Genomic DNA, 20,166 nt, shown 5'->3' with positions numbered 1-20,166 from the left:
ACAAATTAAGCATAATTTTAAGATATAACTAAAAAAAAAGTTTTGATGAAGCAAAAAATCGGAAAGGAAATTATAGAATTTTTGGGGGGTCTAAGACTGTAAACATGTTTATTTCTGCTGCATTTATTCATTCTTATTTCTTTATTATAGTACCAGTTCAAAACAACAACACTCATCTCAAGGTGTAATTTTATTAACTTTTTTGCGACTGTTATTGTATTATATGCACGTTGTATTATATTTTATATAGGTCCAGTATGGACAGAGAGTTATATAAACTTCAAACTGACTACCGGAGATGTGCAGCCGTCTAATTTCATATGTTCTTTTGCTGATGCTTCTCTTTCACTTAGAACTTATTCCATTTTTATCAAACAAGCCAGAAACCTAAAACCTGATTGGATTGTTTTCAAACATCCAGGAAAATTTACCTCAACAGGTGAGAGCTGTTGAGAGCATTAAATCAACGCTTTTCACAAGTTGGAGCGGATGAAGGGGGAAATCAAATTTATTTATATGAAAATGTCACAGATTATTACTTCATAGCTGCACTGCACACAGTTTTTTTTTTCGTTTCATTTAGTGAGTTTGACACTTAACATTGGTACAAATTTGCATATTCCCAGGAGTAAGGCTGAGTTGGGTAAATATGTTTTGGTGCCATAAAACATGACAGTGTTCACTGTTTTACCTTCTAGTAATTCAGATTACTTTGCTGCTTATGAGTTAGGATAGGTATGAAATATAAATATGCAGCCTTAATATAATAAATAAGCAATTTAATAGCATTGCAATAGAGATAATAGTATATTAGCATATGTGTCATGTTCGTTGAAAAAAACTCACAAGTTAGATATTACTGCCAATCTGTAAAATCTTCTATATTGTGATGCTACCAACTATCCTTGTAATACAACAGAGCATCAAGATCAGCTGTTAGAAAGAAAAAAATGAGTGGCAAGAGCACTGGATATGTACTGTTGTCTGCCAGCAGAACATAACATAACGCGCATTATTTGGTGGCTATGTTTATCCAAAACATATTGCAGCACAGTGCTGGCGAGAGTTTGGCAAACAGGCTGATTAAACAAGTTTTTGAATCAGTTTTGTTGAGTGTGCGTCACAGGATGCAGGAGAAGGCTATCTTCTGTTGTCGCTAGCTGTGTTATTAGCTGTGGCAAAGTCCAAGACAGAATAATCTACTTTTACACTATTGATTTAATTTGGCATTTTCTATTTTATTTTCTGGATGGCATTACTTTTTGTTGTGAGTAAGTTAGGGGTGAAGATGTGAGCAAAACTGTCAAGGGATTCATTATTGCTCTCCTCTTTACTACTCTTGCATTTTTGCAGCTCTCATCTTGCCTCTGATGGGAAACTGTGGTGACAATGGTGCAACATTAGCTTGAAAGTCATTTTAAAGTGTGCTGTCACTGAGACTTGCTCAAGATGAAGAGGTTTTGACTGTCTGACATCGACGCGAGACAATAACAGGGAAAGTGTGGGTGGATTGTGTTTATTCACTTTAGCAAAACAAATTGTGGTGGACAGCTCTGACAGCTCTTCCCACCATTTTTTGAATATGTACTGTTGCGTTTACAATCTCAGTGTCACACTTCTGCCATAGACATGGGAGAATATATACAGTCTGTGCTATATATACGAGAAGCTAGAAAAGTACCAAGGGCTCAGAGAAGAGCTCGAGAAGATATGGAGGGTGAAGTTAACAGTGGTCCCAGTGGTAATCGGAGCACTAGGTGCAGGGATTCCCAAGCTAGGTGAGTGGCTCCAGCAGATCCCGGGAACAACATCGGAGAGCTCTGTCCAGAAGAGCGGAGTCCTAGGAACAGCTAAGATAGTGTGCAGGACCCTCAAGCTACCAGGCCTCTGGTAGAGGGCCCGAGCTTGAAGGATAAACCGCCCGCAGTTGAAATGGTACTCTCATTGAGCCCACATAGTGTGAATCAGCAGCGTTTTATGTGTATTCCTTTTGCCTTCTTGAAATAGATATTAAAAGTGCAGGTGAACAACAAAGATACAATATGGTTTCTTTGTTTTCCTGAAGCCCCGATGATTCCCTTTCTGTGTGGCAATGGAAGAAAGCCTGACTGCACATTACGAAAGCCTCACAAAGGCATACTTTTGTAAATTTCCCCCCAGGCTGAGTCTCACCTCTGATCACACAGCAGCAGCGGGCCAGGAATAGTTGCAGTCCAACATCTACGAGATGTACGTCACACATCCACAACCAGCCAAACCCCCACAAGTGGTGCATAAAAAAATAGCCTATTGATTTTTAAAATAACAGTAGTAGTCGGTCTCTACAGCCCTTTACGTCGCACCATTACTTCAATATCTGTCCAATTTTAGGGATGACTGCAAGCAAGTAAGTTTAGGTCTTTTAACCACTAACCTGTATGCTTTAGCAGAAGCCAATCAGTTGTTATTTTCAACCACTTTCTTCCAAAGACAATCTATCAGTGACCCTTTGACCCTCCATACAATGGAGATTTCACTGTTAATTAGCCCACATGCATGCAAACAGTCTGCCTGATCTCATCTCAAGTTTAGAATATTTGCTTGGTTAATATTCAGTAACAGGTTGCTCCCAGGAGATTTTAAGGCGCAGCGTTGAATAACGGTGTTCCTCTGCTGCTTTGGTGGGGGATTTGTTTCTCCCTGCAGTGTGTTCTTAATGTTTGTTTGTTTGTTAGTTTTAAAAATTTTTCCTTACTCAAATACCCCTTGTGGCTGGACCGAAGCTGAAAGATGGACAGTTGGAGTTGAGATAAACCTTGACTCAACTTTACTCTCCTCTCCGAGTTTATATGGGATTCAAATGTGTTGAAAAAGTAATGAACAATTGCGTTAAACTGATTTAAATGTCTAAATGCCTCACTTACTCTAATGAGTACCTCTGCAACAGAGATATGATTTCACTACAATCTAATTGCAAAATCTGTCACATTTGGTGCAACAGAAAATATATTATGTAAGATTTTATCTCATAGAGTTAGAAAAATATAATTGTTTACAACGCAGCACATCTGTAAAAAGCCCTTGCAAAATTACACTTCCGTCTTAAAGGCTCCAGCATCAATCAGGGGTCACTTCTCTTGGCTATTAAAATTTTTAGCATATTCCCACTGTTATCTTTATCTCTTTCACGCCTCCCTTCAGATCACTAAATCTTTACAACATTTCTCTCCGAACAGCAGGTGGGCGTTTGAATTAGGATTTTTAGAGCTAAATGATGATCGTAATTTCTGAGTTCTCCACATGATGAGAAGAACATAACTAATTTCAGATGGTTCAGCCACAGAAAATAATCATGCATATTCAATAAAGTCTATTTTCCTTCTTAATGCACAGGAGGGGGAAAAAACTGGAGATTCTGCTGTGATGGTGATACTGGTCTCTTTTGATTTAACTGTCAGTAGAGGGCTCTCATGATCTATCTATAATGGGTCTGACCTCTCTTGCAGTAACTGTATTTAATGACACCCACTATCAATGCCCTTTCATGGCAATACTGAACAGCGCTTTTGTTCTCCAGCTCACTCTGTTTCTGACTCAAACAATGGTGGGGATGGCCTTATCATTTACCTTAACTCACCATCAGACAGTATGTGCATCTTTGTTTCCTGCTGCTCGGTGTTCCATTGATTTCCTCACTGTGCTTCTGGACTAAATTATATCCACGGCTCTGTCTCTTTACTTTGACCTCCATGTGAAGGTGTTTAAAAACCTTTTTTGTGTGTGTACAGTATTTCTCATATTGAGTGGATGACCTCATCAACTACACACTGGCCTCTTCTGGGTAAAATAAGTTATTGCCTGAAGAAAAGCAAGGGAAGGGTAGAGATGCTTTTTGAGGGAGATAGGATCATTTTTTTGTAGATGGAAGATGTCAGCCGTATTAGGGGTTCATTTAAGAATATCCTCCACGTTGATGGGTAGTTTTGGAGCATGCAGCGGCGCAGAAACGAGAAAACAGATCTTCGCTGCTCTTTGTGAACCCGTGTGTCTTCTCATCTCCCCATAACACTCTTATGGCAGGCTTTGAATTACCTGCCCTCATCCCTGCCTAAATTGTTCAAATATGTTAGAAGTTGATCAAACAGAAAGGTTTGCAGCGCACAGCCGACAGAGCTTCCCCTGTGGGCTGTTGGGGATCAGACATGAAAACAGGAAAAGAACAAAGGCTTGTCGGGACAGTTAAAAGATGTCTGGACCACAGCAGCCCATCAAAATTTATTCAGTGAAACAAGCATGAAATACCCGCCATCTGCAAGAAGCTCTCAAACATGTCAAACTCCCCTCCGGTCTTTGAGAAAATGTGCTGTCAAAGCAAGGAGATTCTTACATATGAAAACTTTACCTAATCTTTGTTTTCTCACTGGCGTAAATAAATAAATACTCCCTGCAAGTCATGTTTATATCAATGAGTACATCACAAACATTTAGTTATAACAATAATCTTAAAATTATCTCTGTATTGTTTGTGTATAATGGACATAAATATCTGAAACAGGGAAAGACTATACAAACATTTTCTCACATTAACATATAGAAACCAAGATTATAAAGACTGTTTTGATTCACACCGTCTCTTTCAAACTAACCAGAAAGTTGGGGACAAGCCGGTGAAAATACTTAAGTATTTAGTTTATGTGTGTAAGACTGACAGAAGATATGTCACCCATTGGTTTTTGAAGTCTCAGCAGAAGCATTATAGCAACTACCAACTTAGGACCAAGAAATTACTGTATTTGGACGTAAGTGTGAGTTATCAAGCTGCAGCTATACAGAGATAACGATATCTGCTAATTAATCTTAAATAACAGTAACTTTTATAGTGCCAACCTGTAAACATGTTTATTTCTGCTGGCATTTTAATACAAGCCTTTGGGGATGAACTCGATTTCGTGCAAGCTGAAGTGAACATTCAAGGAACTGTAGTAGTATTTTGATACGTCCATACTGACTTCATTTTTCATCCCTATATGCTGCCACTTGGCATTCAAAAACAACTCCTGATAAGGACTATCTGTTCAGCATGCAGTACACAGAACACTTCAACAAGAAGTTACTTGACGTAAACAGTCCGTTTATCTTTTCTGAGGCTGAAAACAAAGTGAACTTTTAAAGTTCTGCCTCGTGTCACTGGTATGTTCACCGCTTATTTGGCTTTGAAAACGATCAGTATACAGTGCTTTGCATTTGGCTTGCTGCTACAGTAAGACATTTCTGTGCTAATTTATAAACTCTTTTAAGAAGGCATTTCATATTAATTTTCTTTCATCTTGTCTTGCTTTTATTGCAAGAATGAATGATGAAAGTTAAGTGTGGCAGGAGATATAAATGTGATGGAAGAGACTACATAATTCAACAGCAGTTCTGTGCATTCAGTGTCATGTTTTTGTGGTTGCCATATTATAAAACTTGTCTGTTTCTTTCACCATGAAAAGAACCCAAAGATTTTGTAGAAACATGCAGCAAAGAAATAGAGCCGTTTTATCTTGTTCACTCCAGTTTGTAATGATAGTGTCATCCAGTTCCTATGCCGCCAGGCTCCACATGACCTGAAACGAATCACACGTAGAACCCAGTGACAGTCTTATTTCCAGCCATCGATGAAGCAGAGGTAATGTTATTTACTGAGAATGCACGATGGACACAGATTGGACATCCCTGATCTGTCAAGGACATGACTTTTGGCCAAAGCAAATCCTTCACTTTGATTGCATTGTCTTTTGGGCCATTTGGCACAAAGCGATCAAGTTGGTAATGGTGGTGGTGGTGGACGGGGGTTGCTGGCTAATGTGTAGCACTTCTTTGATCAAACATTGTTTCCCAAAGCTAAGTTTCTAGGAGAAAAAGGAAATCCATTCTTCAGAGTTTCTGAAGCCTTGTCATTAGTCTGACATAAGCAGAACAGTCTTGTTTTAAATAAAGAAATACATGAATTAAAATAAAATTACTAATCTAAATTTAAACACACACACACAGGCATGCACGGACGTATGCACACACACGCACACACACTTTAAAACATCTCTGATACCAGATGGATGAAACCCCAGTTTTTCAAATAGGTACTTAAAAGACCCATCACCAACCCTAATAACCATGTAAATAACGTAAACTTCTATGTGTAAATATAATAAATACAATAAATAGTAATTCAAAGCCAAATAAGTGATGAGCATAACAGTGACACATGAGGCACTACGTTCAGTAACCTGCTGTTTAGATTTTCTGTGAGCTGCATGTTGATGAACAGCTAGCCCTAGTCTTAGAACTAGGACTATTTTTGAATGTCAAGTAGCAGCATAAAGGGATGCAAAATGAAGTTAACACGGACGTATCAAAAACGACACTTCCTTGAATGGTCAGTTGTACTTGCACGCAAAGCGAGTTAGTTCCCAAAGACCATCATATTAAAATGGCAGCAGAAATAATCATGTTTACAGGTTAAATGCCACCACTTGGGATAGGCATCAAGGGGGGCACGTGCAGCATCACAGATATCCACCGCCTGAGGTACTCTGACGTTAGCTGGAGAGGATGATAGGAATTCAATACGCAGCATCCACACCGCCTAATATATTCCACAATAAAATCGGTGGGAGCTTGTTTGTGTACCACTCCATTGATGGTTCAGCCAACTGAATGTCACTAAAGTTCATCACAAAGTCTTTAACTAAACAGGTTTCTATGTGACAGAATATTCTTGAAAAGAAAAGCATTCAGTTCAGGTCATTTACTGTCTTAGTGTTGTTTACAACACTATCCAACCCAGTGTACTAATAGTCCACATATATTAAAGAAAGTTCATACATCTATAGTCATAGTAATGGCATGGACTTTATGATAATAAGGAATGAAAATGTATACAATTTCTACTCCTTTAAAAATGCTATCCATTTTCCTGCCAAAGTAATTTAGTCTTTTTGCTCACACATACAATGCAGTGTTTACTAAAGTTCAGCTCACAGATCCATCCTATTCACCATCAACCCGCTTCTGCAGTAAGCTATTTCCATCCATCAGGAATGCAATGCGCCAGATTTTCTGTGTGCCCACCAGTGTCATTGTCTACATTCATCTGCACAAAATAGTATTTGCTACAGCTTTATTTACCAAACCATAAATGCAGCAATGCTATATGTGACACAATTTACAAATAAATAAGGGAGCCCATTTTGCTGCATGGACAGATCCAATCATTCCTATTCAAAGTGAAAACACAACTCAGAGCTGCTGTGCAAATACCAGCAGCCCTTCTGTGACACAGGCTCTGTTTGGCTGTGGGATGGGTGTAGGGTTAAGAGGTGAGCAGGGGAGTCAGAGGAGTTTGCATGGTGGGAGAGAGCGGCTCTTGCCTTCAGTCACAGCCCAGAGCATTAAACATAACCTTTCAACTTGCCACCAAGCATTGCAGCAGTCAGAAAAGACATCAAGTCCTTGTGTATGAATGGAGTGTGGTGGGACTACTGCTAGGACTCTTTTTCTTTAACATCTGCTAAGTAAGCCATTGCAGTCGAGGTGGTTTGACCCTGTCTAAAACGAGTGGCCAAAACTGACATGCAGATTATTCAGTAAGAGGTTGTTGTCTCTGCAGAGCTTATACAGCGAAATAATACATAAATGACAAGTTTCTATAATAAAAATAGAAATATTTGGCAAGTAGTTAGTTTATTTATTTCTATTTTTTGAGAAACACAACATTATCAAATAAATAAATGTAGAAACGGGAAAGTTAAATGAGAATTTCATGCACCAGCAAATTTTCATCTAATTCTCTTATCTTTGTATATAAAAAAAGTCACCAAAAGTGTAATTTCATACAAAAGAACAAAACGAATGTATACTAATTCATTTTGGTTTGCAATGGCAGATTAAACATCACTGTTTTCAGAGGCATTTTAAGTAATGACTTTAAGTAATTAAGGAATGCAAATATGGAGTTCGGGGTTGAGGTGGGGGGTTCATTCACGCTGCAGACACACCCGGTTGAATTCCCGCTAGTGTGGCTGTTAGGTTGTTTGTAGCCAGTGAAGGTTCATGTCCTTGTCATGGCAGTGACTTGCTCCTCTGTTTGGTTGCCTGTAGCATCCCCAAGCCAAGCATGAGCGATAACTGCAGTGTATGGAAAATTGGCCTTTCAAATTAAGGCAGTAGTCTAATTTTCTCCATATTCTCTGATGATTATGTTTAAAGGTCACTCGGGTACATAACTGAACTTTTCAAAGTACAAATGGCAAATGCCAGAGGTTCAGAAATTGACTTGCAAAATAGGGTGCTGTAATGTAATTCTTAGGGTCAAGTTCTCGGGCTCTGCAGTACAACTCTACATGTTTCTTGATTATGCACAAGTGGCCAGCTAGGGTCCAGTGACAACTAAGCTCAATTCTGTGGATTTGTTTAACAATCTTTACTTTAAAAATCTCAATCAAGTATGAAGCTCAGTTAGTGGATATCCATTGTTCAAGGCAAATTTAAAATGCAAGTCTAATAACAAAAGAAGTTCACATTCAATATAACATGTACACATATCAGATTTACATTAAACCAAAGCTTTATAGCTTAATATATAAAAAAATGAATTAGCATTGAATGAAAGAGCATTAAGCATCTGATATACAACTCCATGTCGCAATTCCAACTTTGACTGTTAAACCACATCGTAACCCTCAAACTGCTTTTTTTTTAAGCAAATTGGAAAAGTTAGGTCCTCTATTTTCAAAAATGTCCTCATTTCATTGGCAATAAATGCATGCTGGTCCTCACTGAGATAGGTTTATGAGTACACACAAACACAGAGAGAAAGGGGGAGAATTAACCCTAAAGCCAGGTGCTTCTTTATAAACATCTCTGGATCTCTAACGTGCAGGTTTATTTTTATTTATAGTCTGGTTTGCTGCACTTGGCCACCATCAATCTTGCTGCCAAGCACAAGAGAAGAGGTGTTCTGAGTGAGATATACCTTATTCTCAAAAAAAAAAATTAAATCACTGTTCATGGTGACTGAACTGGTAACACTGACATACCCTGTTGTAGAAATTTTAAAAATTAATGTCACTCCTCTAAAATGTTTTTTTAAATAATTTTTTTAAATTTTGTAATCGTGATAATTGCTACAGTTCTTGATAAGTGATTGATGATTAATGATTCACTGGTAAACATACAATTACCAGCAACAACTAGAATTATGTACCAAAATTATGTACATTCCCTCACACTGCCAAAACAGCTCCGATGTCAGACCTCCAAATGTGTCCAGTGATGTCTGGAACAGGGATATTTGCAGCTGATGATTTAGATTATGCTGTTGCAGAGCTGGCATTCATCTTGTTCCAGCATCCCATCGATGCTTTCAGAGTATTTGTGGACTGGTGAGAGCTTTTAATTTTTAAATCTTCACATTTACAGTTCCATTGAGGGCTACTGTTGTCTGTGTTTTATATGTATGCATAAGTCGGGTTGCCTCTCCCCTCACCCCTTTTGAGTTATTTCATGAGAAAAGTTGTTAAAAGAACATTTGCTCTTTCATTTTTGTTTCTGTAAAGTGAAGAAACAGTGGTCAACTCTTAGTTAATGTATAATGATGATCCACTGCAAAATAGGGATGTTCTCCCACTCGACTTACTTAAGTTTGTTTGTTAATTGTTTTTACACTGAATAACTGGGGGGATTTCCATGAATATTTTTATACCTATTTAAATGGATTTGTGGCTGACTCAAGTTCTATATGAAATTCCAGTGTGGACACAAATGGGTTAAAAACAAAAATGCCATCTGTTGGGTAATTATATTCCCCTGCCATATGGCTCTGAATGTTTTACGTAGGTATTGTATTTGATTTTTTTGTTTGCAGGTATTTGCAGCAATTCTGTCTTCTGCAAATATCCTCTCAGTGCCCCTGTACATCAAGCACAAGAGGTTTACATGCCCCTTGAGAGTCAGGGCTCCCTTTGGGACCTGTGAAGTCTAGATACAGTACTGGGAAAGATAGGTGAAAGGAGTAGACGTCTCAAGATATCCTTTCCATAAATGCATCAGGCTGTAGAGGCCGCTAAGCTAAATTGCTCCAGAGGTAAAGAACAGGAATTCAGACTGTGTTTTTGCTTTCTTCTTACAGGATGCAGCCTTGTACTGTACTGTCATCATCATGTACTGAACAGCATGTGAATTGTTGCTTTACTAGCCCCACTAACATCTCTAAACTCCAGTGGAGAAAGAGGGCAAGGTCACAGCCCTGGCCTAGTGTTTATGGTCAGATGGAATGTGAACTCCGGGTGAGAAGAAAGGGGGGAAGTTATAATGAGGCATCCCCCCTCTGCCGGTTGTTTGTTTGGACAGACCGGCTGTCTCACAGCACAAGCTGTGGATGGAATACTAATGGATATGACTAATGATTCTCTCGCCTCTCTCGATTTCTCCAGATTCCATCCCACTCTACTCTTTCCTCTCACTCCTCCATCTCCCATTGCCTCTTTGTGGAAAGAAACTCCTGAGAAAAGTATTCAAGATGCTTAATTCTGTTCAAATTAACAACGATGTAAGAAACTAACATAGAGCAAGTAACAACACCTCCACCCCTACTGATCCTGCTATCTAATCACTTATTGGTAGGTGGACATAAAGCCATCCTCAGTGTTTGTAACCATGGGCCTATCTAATCCCCTCCCCTTCCATCACAGGCATTTAACTTTCCAAAACATACTTTCTCTAGAATGTGGCACCCTGAGGTAAGAATACAAAGACATCCCAGAGCTGCAGAAACTCTCCACTGGGCCTGATTAAAACCTGCTGAGATTTAGCCAAGGATTAGAAACCCCCTTTGGCATGAGAAGACTATATAAACAGTTTAAAATTATTTTTATGTTAAGTATTGACAATTTTGCCCTTCAAGCAGCCAAGTAACCACTATTTGGCCTAATAAAAAAATCCACATAAAAAAGAACACATAATTTTATTGAGTCAGTTCAAGAGAATTATATATTTTACAAAACTGGCTCCCTTTCATGTGATCACAGCACTGGTAATGTGGTTAGATTTCACAATAAACAATGCAAACCATTCTAATCAGAGAAGAGTCTAACCTCTGTGCATCATTGCCATTAGCAATCCAATTAGCAGTGCGACTGGGATAGAGAAACTAAGTGGCAGACGGTGTTCCACAGTGATGCTCACAATCAATTTAACTTTCCATTCAACATCACTGGTCACATGATGTTGAACAACAAATTCCTGCATCCCTGCGCATAAGAGCAACCTGCTCCCATCCATATCAGATTTTTGTTTTCTTCATTTTATACCCTTTCATAGTTTATGGCTTGCAAGGATCAAATTCTCACTATAGGAGCGATTATAATATCGCTAATAACTCTCTTGGCAAATCTACTTCTGGCTTCAAAGCAGCTAAAAAATCATTCTAAATAAAATGAGATTCCATTGATTGAGCCTTTACATTATAGCATTTAGGTGGAACTTTGCCAACGTATTGGCTCTATGTTATTTAATAGCCCCCTTAGGGTTTTGTGAGCCATTAAGCAAGGTTCTGTACTGGAGAGAAAGTTAGTGATGCGGCTTACTTTTATTTCTGCCGTACCTATTATCAACAGAGAAAGATTTGCAGAATAACCAGATTTTAATTATTAAAAAATGACACAGTCTCCAAGGAATTACTACTAAACTGGTGCTATTATCTAGATGTTATAAATGTGCTTTTGACATTAGCTTTGTGGTAACTACAACTAAAGTATTGCTGTTTATTGTAAAATCCTGAGTTTCAAGCTTTCCCTTCGTGCTGAGAGACAAGATCATCCTTCAGTTTATTAGAGGAATACAAACACTACCCATTCCCCTGTGCTTCACACTCTAAGGCCTGTACACACAAAAACCTTGAGTGAGGGAGCACCCTCAGGAACTGTATTCCCTACATGACATTTGCTAAACATATAGTACATCTGTTCAAGGTTTCAATCTTGCACACTGCTTGAAATATTTAACCTGTTTGAGTCATTACTTAATTGCTAAAATGAAGATATAGTTTAGTTTCTTACTTTTGCATTGTTTTATGAATTACAGTTGGGTCAAAACACATGTAAGGGCACATGTATGTAAATTGTCAGGGGCCACCTTATAGTGCCTCAAGGGGCTTGTCTGAGTAAGGCAAGAAAACCCCAAAAAAGATAGAGAACCCACGTACACGCTCTGGTGTGTGTGTTTGTGTGGCGCCGAGAAGTAGCTGTCTCCCACGTCTCACGGTTTGACTGAGACAAAAAAGGAGATCCGAGAGGTCAGTCAAAAAAGAAGTTGCGACTGCAGCAAGTTTAGATGGAGTTTCGCTCCATGCGGGAAGCTTGGTTTGTGTAGCCACAACGTTTGGTGCTGCAGGCCATCGTGGAAGGAGACAGCGTGGTGATGGGGAGTTGGAGTGAGACCCAAGCTTAGCTGTGCTTTTCTGGCTAGCTGCCTCGCTGGAAGCTAACATGTCTCTTGGAGGGCTTTAGCGACTTCACTTAATGTTGCCCATTGCTGGTCTGAGTTTGAGCACATTCTTCGGACTTGACGGCGAGAACAAAGTGAGTCAGCGGTGAACGGGTTACCCTGCCATCCAGATGACATCCTGGTTGTTCATCCGCCTTCGTTCAGCTGTATGTGAAAGCGCTGCCTTCTCATAGCCCAGTATTTTTCCCGCGCACTTTCACCTAGACACAAAGGCATGGTTTCTATTTTCTTTGCTTTTTTGAACCCAAGACTTGATTCCTCACTCCAGCTCCTGTACCTCTGGTCAGCTTAACCCCGCAGTTATCTCCTTCTCACTACAGTTACACCTTCAAAGAAGAGACTGTATATGGTTTCATATTCAAAGGCCATTTTGGGGGGTCTGACTAGTAGAAACTGGGACTATTTCCTTGTGAACATTGTAAATTGTGTTATGTTTGTGATACAGTGTTAATAATTCTAGAGGGGAGAGTGAATTCATGTAATCTGGAGACCCTTGGCCTTTAAAAGAGGGTTTCATACAGTTCTATCCTCATTTTTTTAGCGCTCTGAGAAGAATTTCTTCCTTTTATTTTTATTATTTTGTTGGTGTTGTGTGTTTTGTTTGTATTTTTGGACCCTTTCAGAGGCTAATGCAAACCAGGGGTTTTAAAACAGCGGGGAAGTGGCTGTTTCATGTTTACGTTGAACCCAAGTTGCCTTGGAGTAGGGGCACTCTAACAATCTGGTTGGGCACAGAAAATCAGAGGGAAATGATGCTAGGCTATGTTATTGTCTGACAGTACAGCGCACTCCCGGTAGTCGTCGTTTCTCGAGCTTGAATTCTGGAGCTCCTTGTCTTTACCTGCAGCAGCCACACACGTAAAAACATTCTTACAGTTGTAAGTACCAGATTTGGGGTTTATTCCCTAGCAAGGTGTGAATTGGTGTGAAGGCTGTGAATTTGCATTTTCTCCCAGAGCTTTGGTTTTTCCCGCCAACCAAACATAACTAAGAGTGCTATTTGGCTTAGGACTTCACAAGATTGTGACAAAGCTGGGTTACACAATTTGTTGTCAGACAGTCAGGGAAGTGAAAAAACACCTTCCAAAGCACTTCAAATTACATTTGTATTGTGTTTTATGACAGTGCATGCCATGATTTGCTATGAGGATAAATACATGGCTCACAAGGTAAAAACAATACCAGCAATGCTAGCACAGCTGCACAAATGCATCCAATTAAGTCTTACATCACAGCTGCATGTTTACTTCCTCAGCAAGTACAGAATTTCACACCCAGCCATATGACCTTTGCCCTATTTTCCTTTAGTCATTGACTGAGGGGCCTGGGGAGAGATTGTATTTGTGCATGTGTGTAAGTGTGCGTGGGTGGCTCTGTGACTGAGTGGAACACTAATGAGCCAACTGATTATAGTGGAAAGCCTCAGGTTTTCATTAGCTCTCAGAGGATCAAATACTAGATCAAACCAACAGCATGCCAGAGAAAGAGGCTGGCCACAAAGGTTCACTGAAAAACTTCAAAATCTGTACAAATAGCAAGATGGAAAGTTTTACCTTTTTAAATCAGATGATAAAACTTGCTTGTGATCAAAAAGAAACCAAGAAATTCATAATATGCCTCTATACTATGGACAAACACAAACACTGGCTTGTGTAATTGAATTCTTCCACAAAAAGCATTCATAGCGCTTTCATTGAGCTTCCTTAGACAACAGGGACCAACCCCCCTACAAACCTAGAGGTTTTGTACACAGCTTTGATTGTCTCACCCTTCCCTATATTGAAAGAGGTGCTGGCTTGACATCTCTGTGAGAACATCAGCATTTCCACTCTTGATTATTAACCCGACAGACCAAAAAGGTGGGCTCTTTGCAGTAACTTTGTATTGCCACAACTGCAGAAAAAAAGCTATAACAACCAACAAACTCAGGAAATGTGATAGCAAGAGCTCTCTACTCAGTGTCACTTTGACCCAGCATTTTCAGTTTCTTATGTTTTTGGTATTCTTCTGTATTCTGATTTATGTCTGATTCTTTAGTTATCCTGTTTTAATTATTATAAATCTACATTTCAGTTTATTCTGGTTTAGGGTTTAGTTCTTAGGTTTTGTTCTTATGCCCTCATGTTTAGTTTAGGTTTAGTTCTGTGCTTAGTCTTCTCTGCCCGTGTGTTCCCTCTGTGTAAAGTCCATGTTTCTTAGTCTGTGTCTTTGTGAATTGTTTCCTGTTTTATTTTGAAGGGTTATGTCTTATGTCAGTGTTTCTAGCTTCGCTCCCCCTGTCTCGTTAGGTCTAATTCCTCCCAGCTGTGTTCCCCTTCTGTCTCTAATTCCTTGATGACTTCTTCAGTGTATTTTAGCCCCGTGTTGTGTCAGTGACGTGTTGTACCCTCAGATTGTGCCTGTTTGTTTCCGTTCTCAGCGTTCATTGTTCAGTTAATGTTTTGTTCATCACCAGCAATAAAGCTCTGGTTTTCAGTTACAATTCAGTCTCCACGAGTCCTGCATTTGGATCCTCACCTCTGCCTGCCCGCACACAGAGCCCCAACAGTCAGTTTATCAAATATTTAAATGCACTAAATTGCAACTATCAAGGATTAAAGAATGAGTGGTCAGCAGCAAGATTGATAGTGAGCAAACCAATACTTTTGCCTGAGAACCCAAAGTACAGGATGAGGTAAAAAATTAATCTTGAGGCTAAGTTGATAATATCTCATCCCTGCTACAGGGGCAGGGAGAATTTAACAGAGTAATGGGTTGCTTTGCGTCAACTGTAGGGTCCAGTGGTTCTAGAGTGCTACCCATATAAGGCAGTGTGAATCAAATATGCCTCAGTTCTGCTGCTTTTATTTATTTTGTTGCCACTTGTAATAACCAAACCTTTGGAAATATTTAATAGTTCGTGTTTAACTTTTTAAAACACGAAGGATTTTTTAACCAGATTTATTTACTTCCAAGAGGTGGGCACCAGAATAATCATTTAAGGGTCACATGATTGCTTTTTCCAGCTCTGCTTTACTGCAGATTTTACTTCTAGCCTATTGTCTTTAGAGATTGATGGTTAGGACAGTTCCTTGACAGGCCTCTCTACTGGCATCCTTCCTTTCCTCTTTTCTTCTAGTCCCTTTCTTTCTTTTCCTCCCTTTCTCCGTAGGGCCCCTGGACCCCATCAAGTCTCATTCTGTACATCCCACATGTTAGGGGTCAGTGCATACCCCACAAAAATAAACCAGTCACTCAATGTGAGGATCTTTGTGTATGTCCTTACCCCCCTAGCCTCTTTCTCCATCTCTCTCTCACTCATTTACTTGCGCCCTATAGACGAGAACTGGCTCCATTCACAGTGTTCCCTCCCCCCTGGAGCGAACTTCTCTGGCCCTAACAGAGTAATTCTATGCCTTATTGCTCCAGCTCCTTCACGGAAAACTTTCTCGTCAAAGCATTTGTAAGGATACTGAAAGAAATGAACTGGCTTTGTGCTTAAACACATTGACATATAGGTGACATCATGTGGTGAAGTCTGGGGGTCAAACGTTTAAAAAAGAAAAAAGGGCAGAATGTGTGAAATGTCTCTTAAAGGCCTCCAAGTGGCCATCTTGGAGAAAAAATGCCAGGACTCTTTTAGAAATGAAGCAGTTTTATGAGTTTGCCCCTGCTGGCTATCATCCAGCTTAATCCACATTGTGTTCTGACTTCCTACAGACCAAAGCAGGTTTCTCAAGCTCATCTCCACTTCATGTTTAATCTCCCCCTGCTCTTTCATTAGGACCACACCATGTGTTGATTCTGAAGAAATGAAGCGGACACCTCATTTCGAGCAAGAATGAGCCAGAGAAAGCTTTTGTCCACAGTAGGAATGCCCATAAGACAGAGAGGAACACTGTTTGGTCTGACTCGGGTTGCTATACCGGAGCTGAAGAAAGCCATGGCAACGCAAGCAGAAGGTCTTCTGGATCACTTAGTGCTGATACAATACAGCAGCTCTGGGTTTGTCATTCCAGTCAGGCCTGACCCAAATTACGACATCCTGGGAAAAAGTAGCCCACTTCAATCAGTGCCCACGCACAGGCAGACTTAATTTGGGCCAACACATATTTGGCTGATAGCAGTAATAAACAAAACATATGGATGTTTGAAGTATAATCACTGAGAAAGAGGGCCTGTTAATGATTTAACAGCAAAGTCTGTAGCCCATGGCTGTTGGATTACTGGGTCTTTCCAATTGTTTACACAGTATGTCTACAAGCCACTTTTCCATCTGCTGTTATAATTCTCAGCATTTTAAGCTTAATAGTCTTTTATATTTTCATATGTTTATTATCTCCTATCAACAGCCTCAAGACAAAATCTGCTTAAAATGGGAAGAACAACAAAGAATCAATTAGGACCATGTCTACAGAAGTTTGTTTTTTTTATTGTTTGTTTGGGGGTTTTTTGGTTTTTTTACCAAAAGGCAAAATATCAGAAAAATGCACAATTGCAAAAGTGTTGTGCTTGGAGCAGAAACTTTTGCTGAGTTTTTTTTTTTTTTTGCAACTTTACAAAAACTTTACTTATTCCAAGTTTTAAGGCCATATGAAAACAAGCTGGATGGATACTAGCAGTCCTTGAATCCATATAAATCCCATCCCAAACATACAGAGTGAGCAGAAAGACCAAAAAGCATACAAATGATAACGTCAAGTTACTGCTCTGTTAATCAGTTCAACATTGTATCACCCCCCAAAAGCTACATATCAATAAGTGTAGACCCCGAAAAGGAATCCACTTACTTTGTTTTGGAGGTCTGGTAGTTGTATTTCAGAGCTTAAAGCAATAGTTTCTCCAGGCTCTTTTCATCTGCACCTCTGCCCTGCTGCCCTGCCTCTCCAATACTATTTGTCTTTGTGGGCTGAGCATTCGATAGCAGTGTAGACTTTTTTCTTTTTTTGTGTGTCTGTTACATGGGGTGAGGGGAGGGTGATGGGTTGGGTGTTGAATGCCGGGATTCCTGACTCGTGATCAGGAGCTCATTACCCCCCAAGGTCACTCCAGGGACGCTACGGCCTGGCACTTATGGAGACACCAGAGAGAAGACGTAAGATGGTGGATGAGTGTGTGGGAGAAAGAGATAGGGGGAGAGAGCAGTTAAGAGCCAAAGTGTTTGGGAGATCTATGGGGACCAGGAGAAAAAGCTGTGAGGAAAAAGAGACGGACAGATATGTATAAGCAAGAGAAATGAGACGCTGATACAAATGCCAACAGAGAGGCAGATATTCAGGAGGAGCGAGCTAACGCTACAATAAAATACGTCTGCGTGTGACTCTGTTGAGCCCACAGAGTGAGCAAGCTGAGAACAGCAGTCCCATCAAACCACACAGTTACATAAAATATCGTGTTCATCTATGGAAAAGTCAGTCATAAGCAATCAATAGAATATTGGCAAACACCAGTAGGGCTCTGGGTTTGTCTCTGAGTGCTTTATATAGGCCAGTGTTTCCAAATAAACAAAAAACTTTTGTTTCAGGTAAATAACATATTTTCTGAAACAATAGTACCTTTAATCACTTGACTGTTGTTTATGTGGAATTTTCCAGTGTGTTCATTTTATTTTATTTTACTTATGCTAGGATTGTGGTTGCCTGACTTTTAAATGATAATTGCTAAGTCTAAACTTTACACTAAACCGGATACAACTTTTAAGGTTTAACTCTGTTGACAACTAAGTATTTTTTTGAATTATTATATTTAATCAAGTTGCAGTTTGCATATAAAACATTAAAAAGTAGCAGTGCTGTGCCTGACATAGACTTGTTCACATAATATACTTCTTGTATTTGATATTCTGCGCTCACGTGGAAAAGCATGATCAGCATCCAGATAGTGTACTCATAATGAGGCTTGTGCTGATGCAGTGTTTGCATCAGATATCGGCATAATCCTGACTCAAAAAGCTGGCTCAGATAGGAGTAATTCTTTATTTTACCACATATTAGCGGGGGAAAGGCCAAAAAGAAGCTAACGTGCTAATTCAGAAAATGTACATTATTAGATGTGTTTATTTATCAGGTTAGTGAAGTTGTGTTAAGTGTAGTCTGACTAGCTCCCAGCAGGGATATTGTGGAGATTCTTAACAGATGCAACATCTGCGGGGTTTACCATCATTGTTTACTATCAACTAGAACGTTTTAACAAATTGCTTGAGCCACATTGCACCAGACCTCTATGGCCCATCCTAAGAGTGCTGGGTCATCTACAGGAGGTCTTGCCAGTGCGGCTGATTTGAGTGGGTCCAGCCACCAGGCACTCGTCAATGAGCCCCTCCTCCAAGCCTGACTCTAGGGTGGGGCCCTGGCAAACCCCATCTATGGTTACAGGCAAAATGTAGTCATCTGTATCCATCGTAGAGAACTTCTGAATCGCACTTAGTCTGGCCCATCACACAGGACCAGCTTGATTTCTGAGACCCTGCCAGGGGCAAATTATCCCTGACAGCATTGCTCTGTTATCACTGGAATACACAAAACCAACAAATATAATAAAGTGGCCATTCACAGAGGGAATTGTTCAAAAATGGGGGAGGAAAGAACTGGAAAGTTGACAGATTTGGTGCAGAAAGTGCAGTAATGCTGGACCTGTCATGGTGTTGAAAGCACTGAACGTGAAAGCGAATCCTTCTATTTAATGTCATCAGCTTTTCAAATATTTAATCATAAACTTGCAATAGTACTAGCAGTAAGTAATGGAAAAATCAAAGACAGTGGGGAGCCAGTCTTGTTGTGCAGAAGTGTATGGGAAAATGACCCTTTAGGGTCCTTTAATTTATGACCTCAGTTAACACTTTCCTGACAAGATTTTGGTCTCAATGTCTAGTGTCACATGTTATTGACTAAAACATGAAGCTCATTTTGTAAATTATGGTGCCCATTAAGGGCGTAATTAACAAGTCATTACTGTATCAGTCAGTCAAATCCACGCTTCCTTTTTCACATCCATTTTTAAAACACCAAGATGGTGACGGTGGAAACATTCAGCTAGAGCGCAGCAACAGGACTTCACTAACCAGTAGGTGATCTTTTATATACACTCTACAGAAAAATGGGAAATTTACAATTTAAGACTACACTTAACACATTTAAATTCAATCAATAGATCAATTTTGTTTGTTTTTGTTCTAGAACACCAGAGTGAGGAGCCTAATGTTATCAGTAATATAGTGAATGAAATTTTTTAGTCAGTAATTAGTAATTGATTATGTGTTACAGGTAACTTGACTAATAGGCTAATCCATTCATTCCCAAACATAAAATTACCAATCCTATTAAGAATTTGTATTAACAGAGTTTCTTGGCACTGTCAAGAGGTAAGGGCATCAGCGTAACTTTGTGCTGAACATTGGGGGGGTCAAGATCTCTATCTAAATAAATAAATAAATAAATCTGGGTAAATTCCCAGATGATTAAACATGCAACTATTTTGCTGGTAATAACGGAAATGAGTAAAGAAAATCAACAGCCGATTTATGCAAGATAAATCATAATTTTATTTGGGGGTTATTTGGTTGGGTCTGATTATTGGGGGGCTCATAACCCCCTGGAAATTACGTCCCTGGGTAAAGGGTGTCTTGTTCACTGGTCTTTGCATATTGTCTATGCAGTAAAGAGAGCT

General features: G+C 39.6%; 1 protein-coding gene across 1 annotated transcript in view; it reads right to left on the bottom strand.

Annotated features, from left to right (window-relative positions):
* The window catches only part of ptn (pleiotrophin), a 57,028-nt gene extending 39,556 nt beyond the window's left edge, over positions 1–17,472 (bottom strand). Inside the window, exon 1 of the mRNA XM_085436276.1 lies at positions 17,292–17,472. The gene's annotated coding sequence lies outside the window, so the exon portion shown is untranslated. The remainder of the gene's footprint in view (positions 1–17,291) is intronic.
* Between the last annotated feature and the right edge of the window lie 2,694 nt (positions 17,473–20,166).

Source organism: Copadichromis virginalis, linkage group LG17, assembly GCF_057382275.1.
Source record: "Copadichromis virginalis isolate Kocher_CV1m ecotype Utaka linkage group LG17, C_Virginalis_male_GT1.1, whole genome shotgun sequence".
Taxonomy (NCBI): Eukaryota; Metazoa; Chordata; class Actinopteri; order Cichliformes; family Cichlidae; genus Copadichromis; species Copadichromis virginalis.
This window is presented reverse-complemented; position numbering and strand designations above follow the sequence as displayed.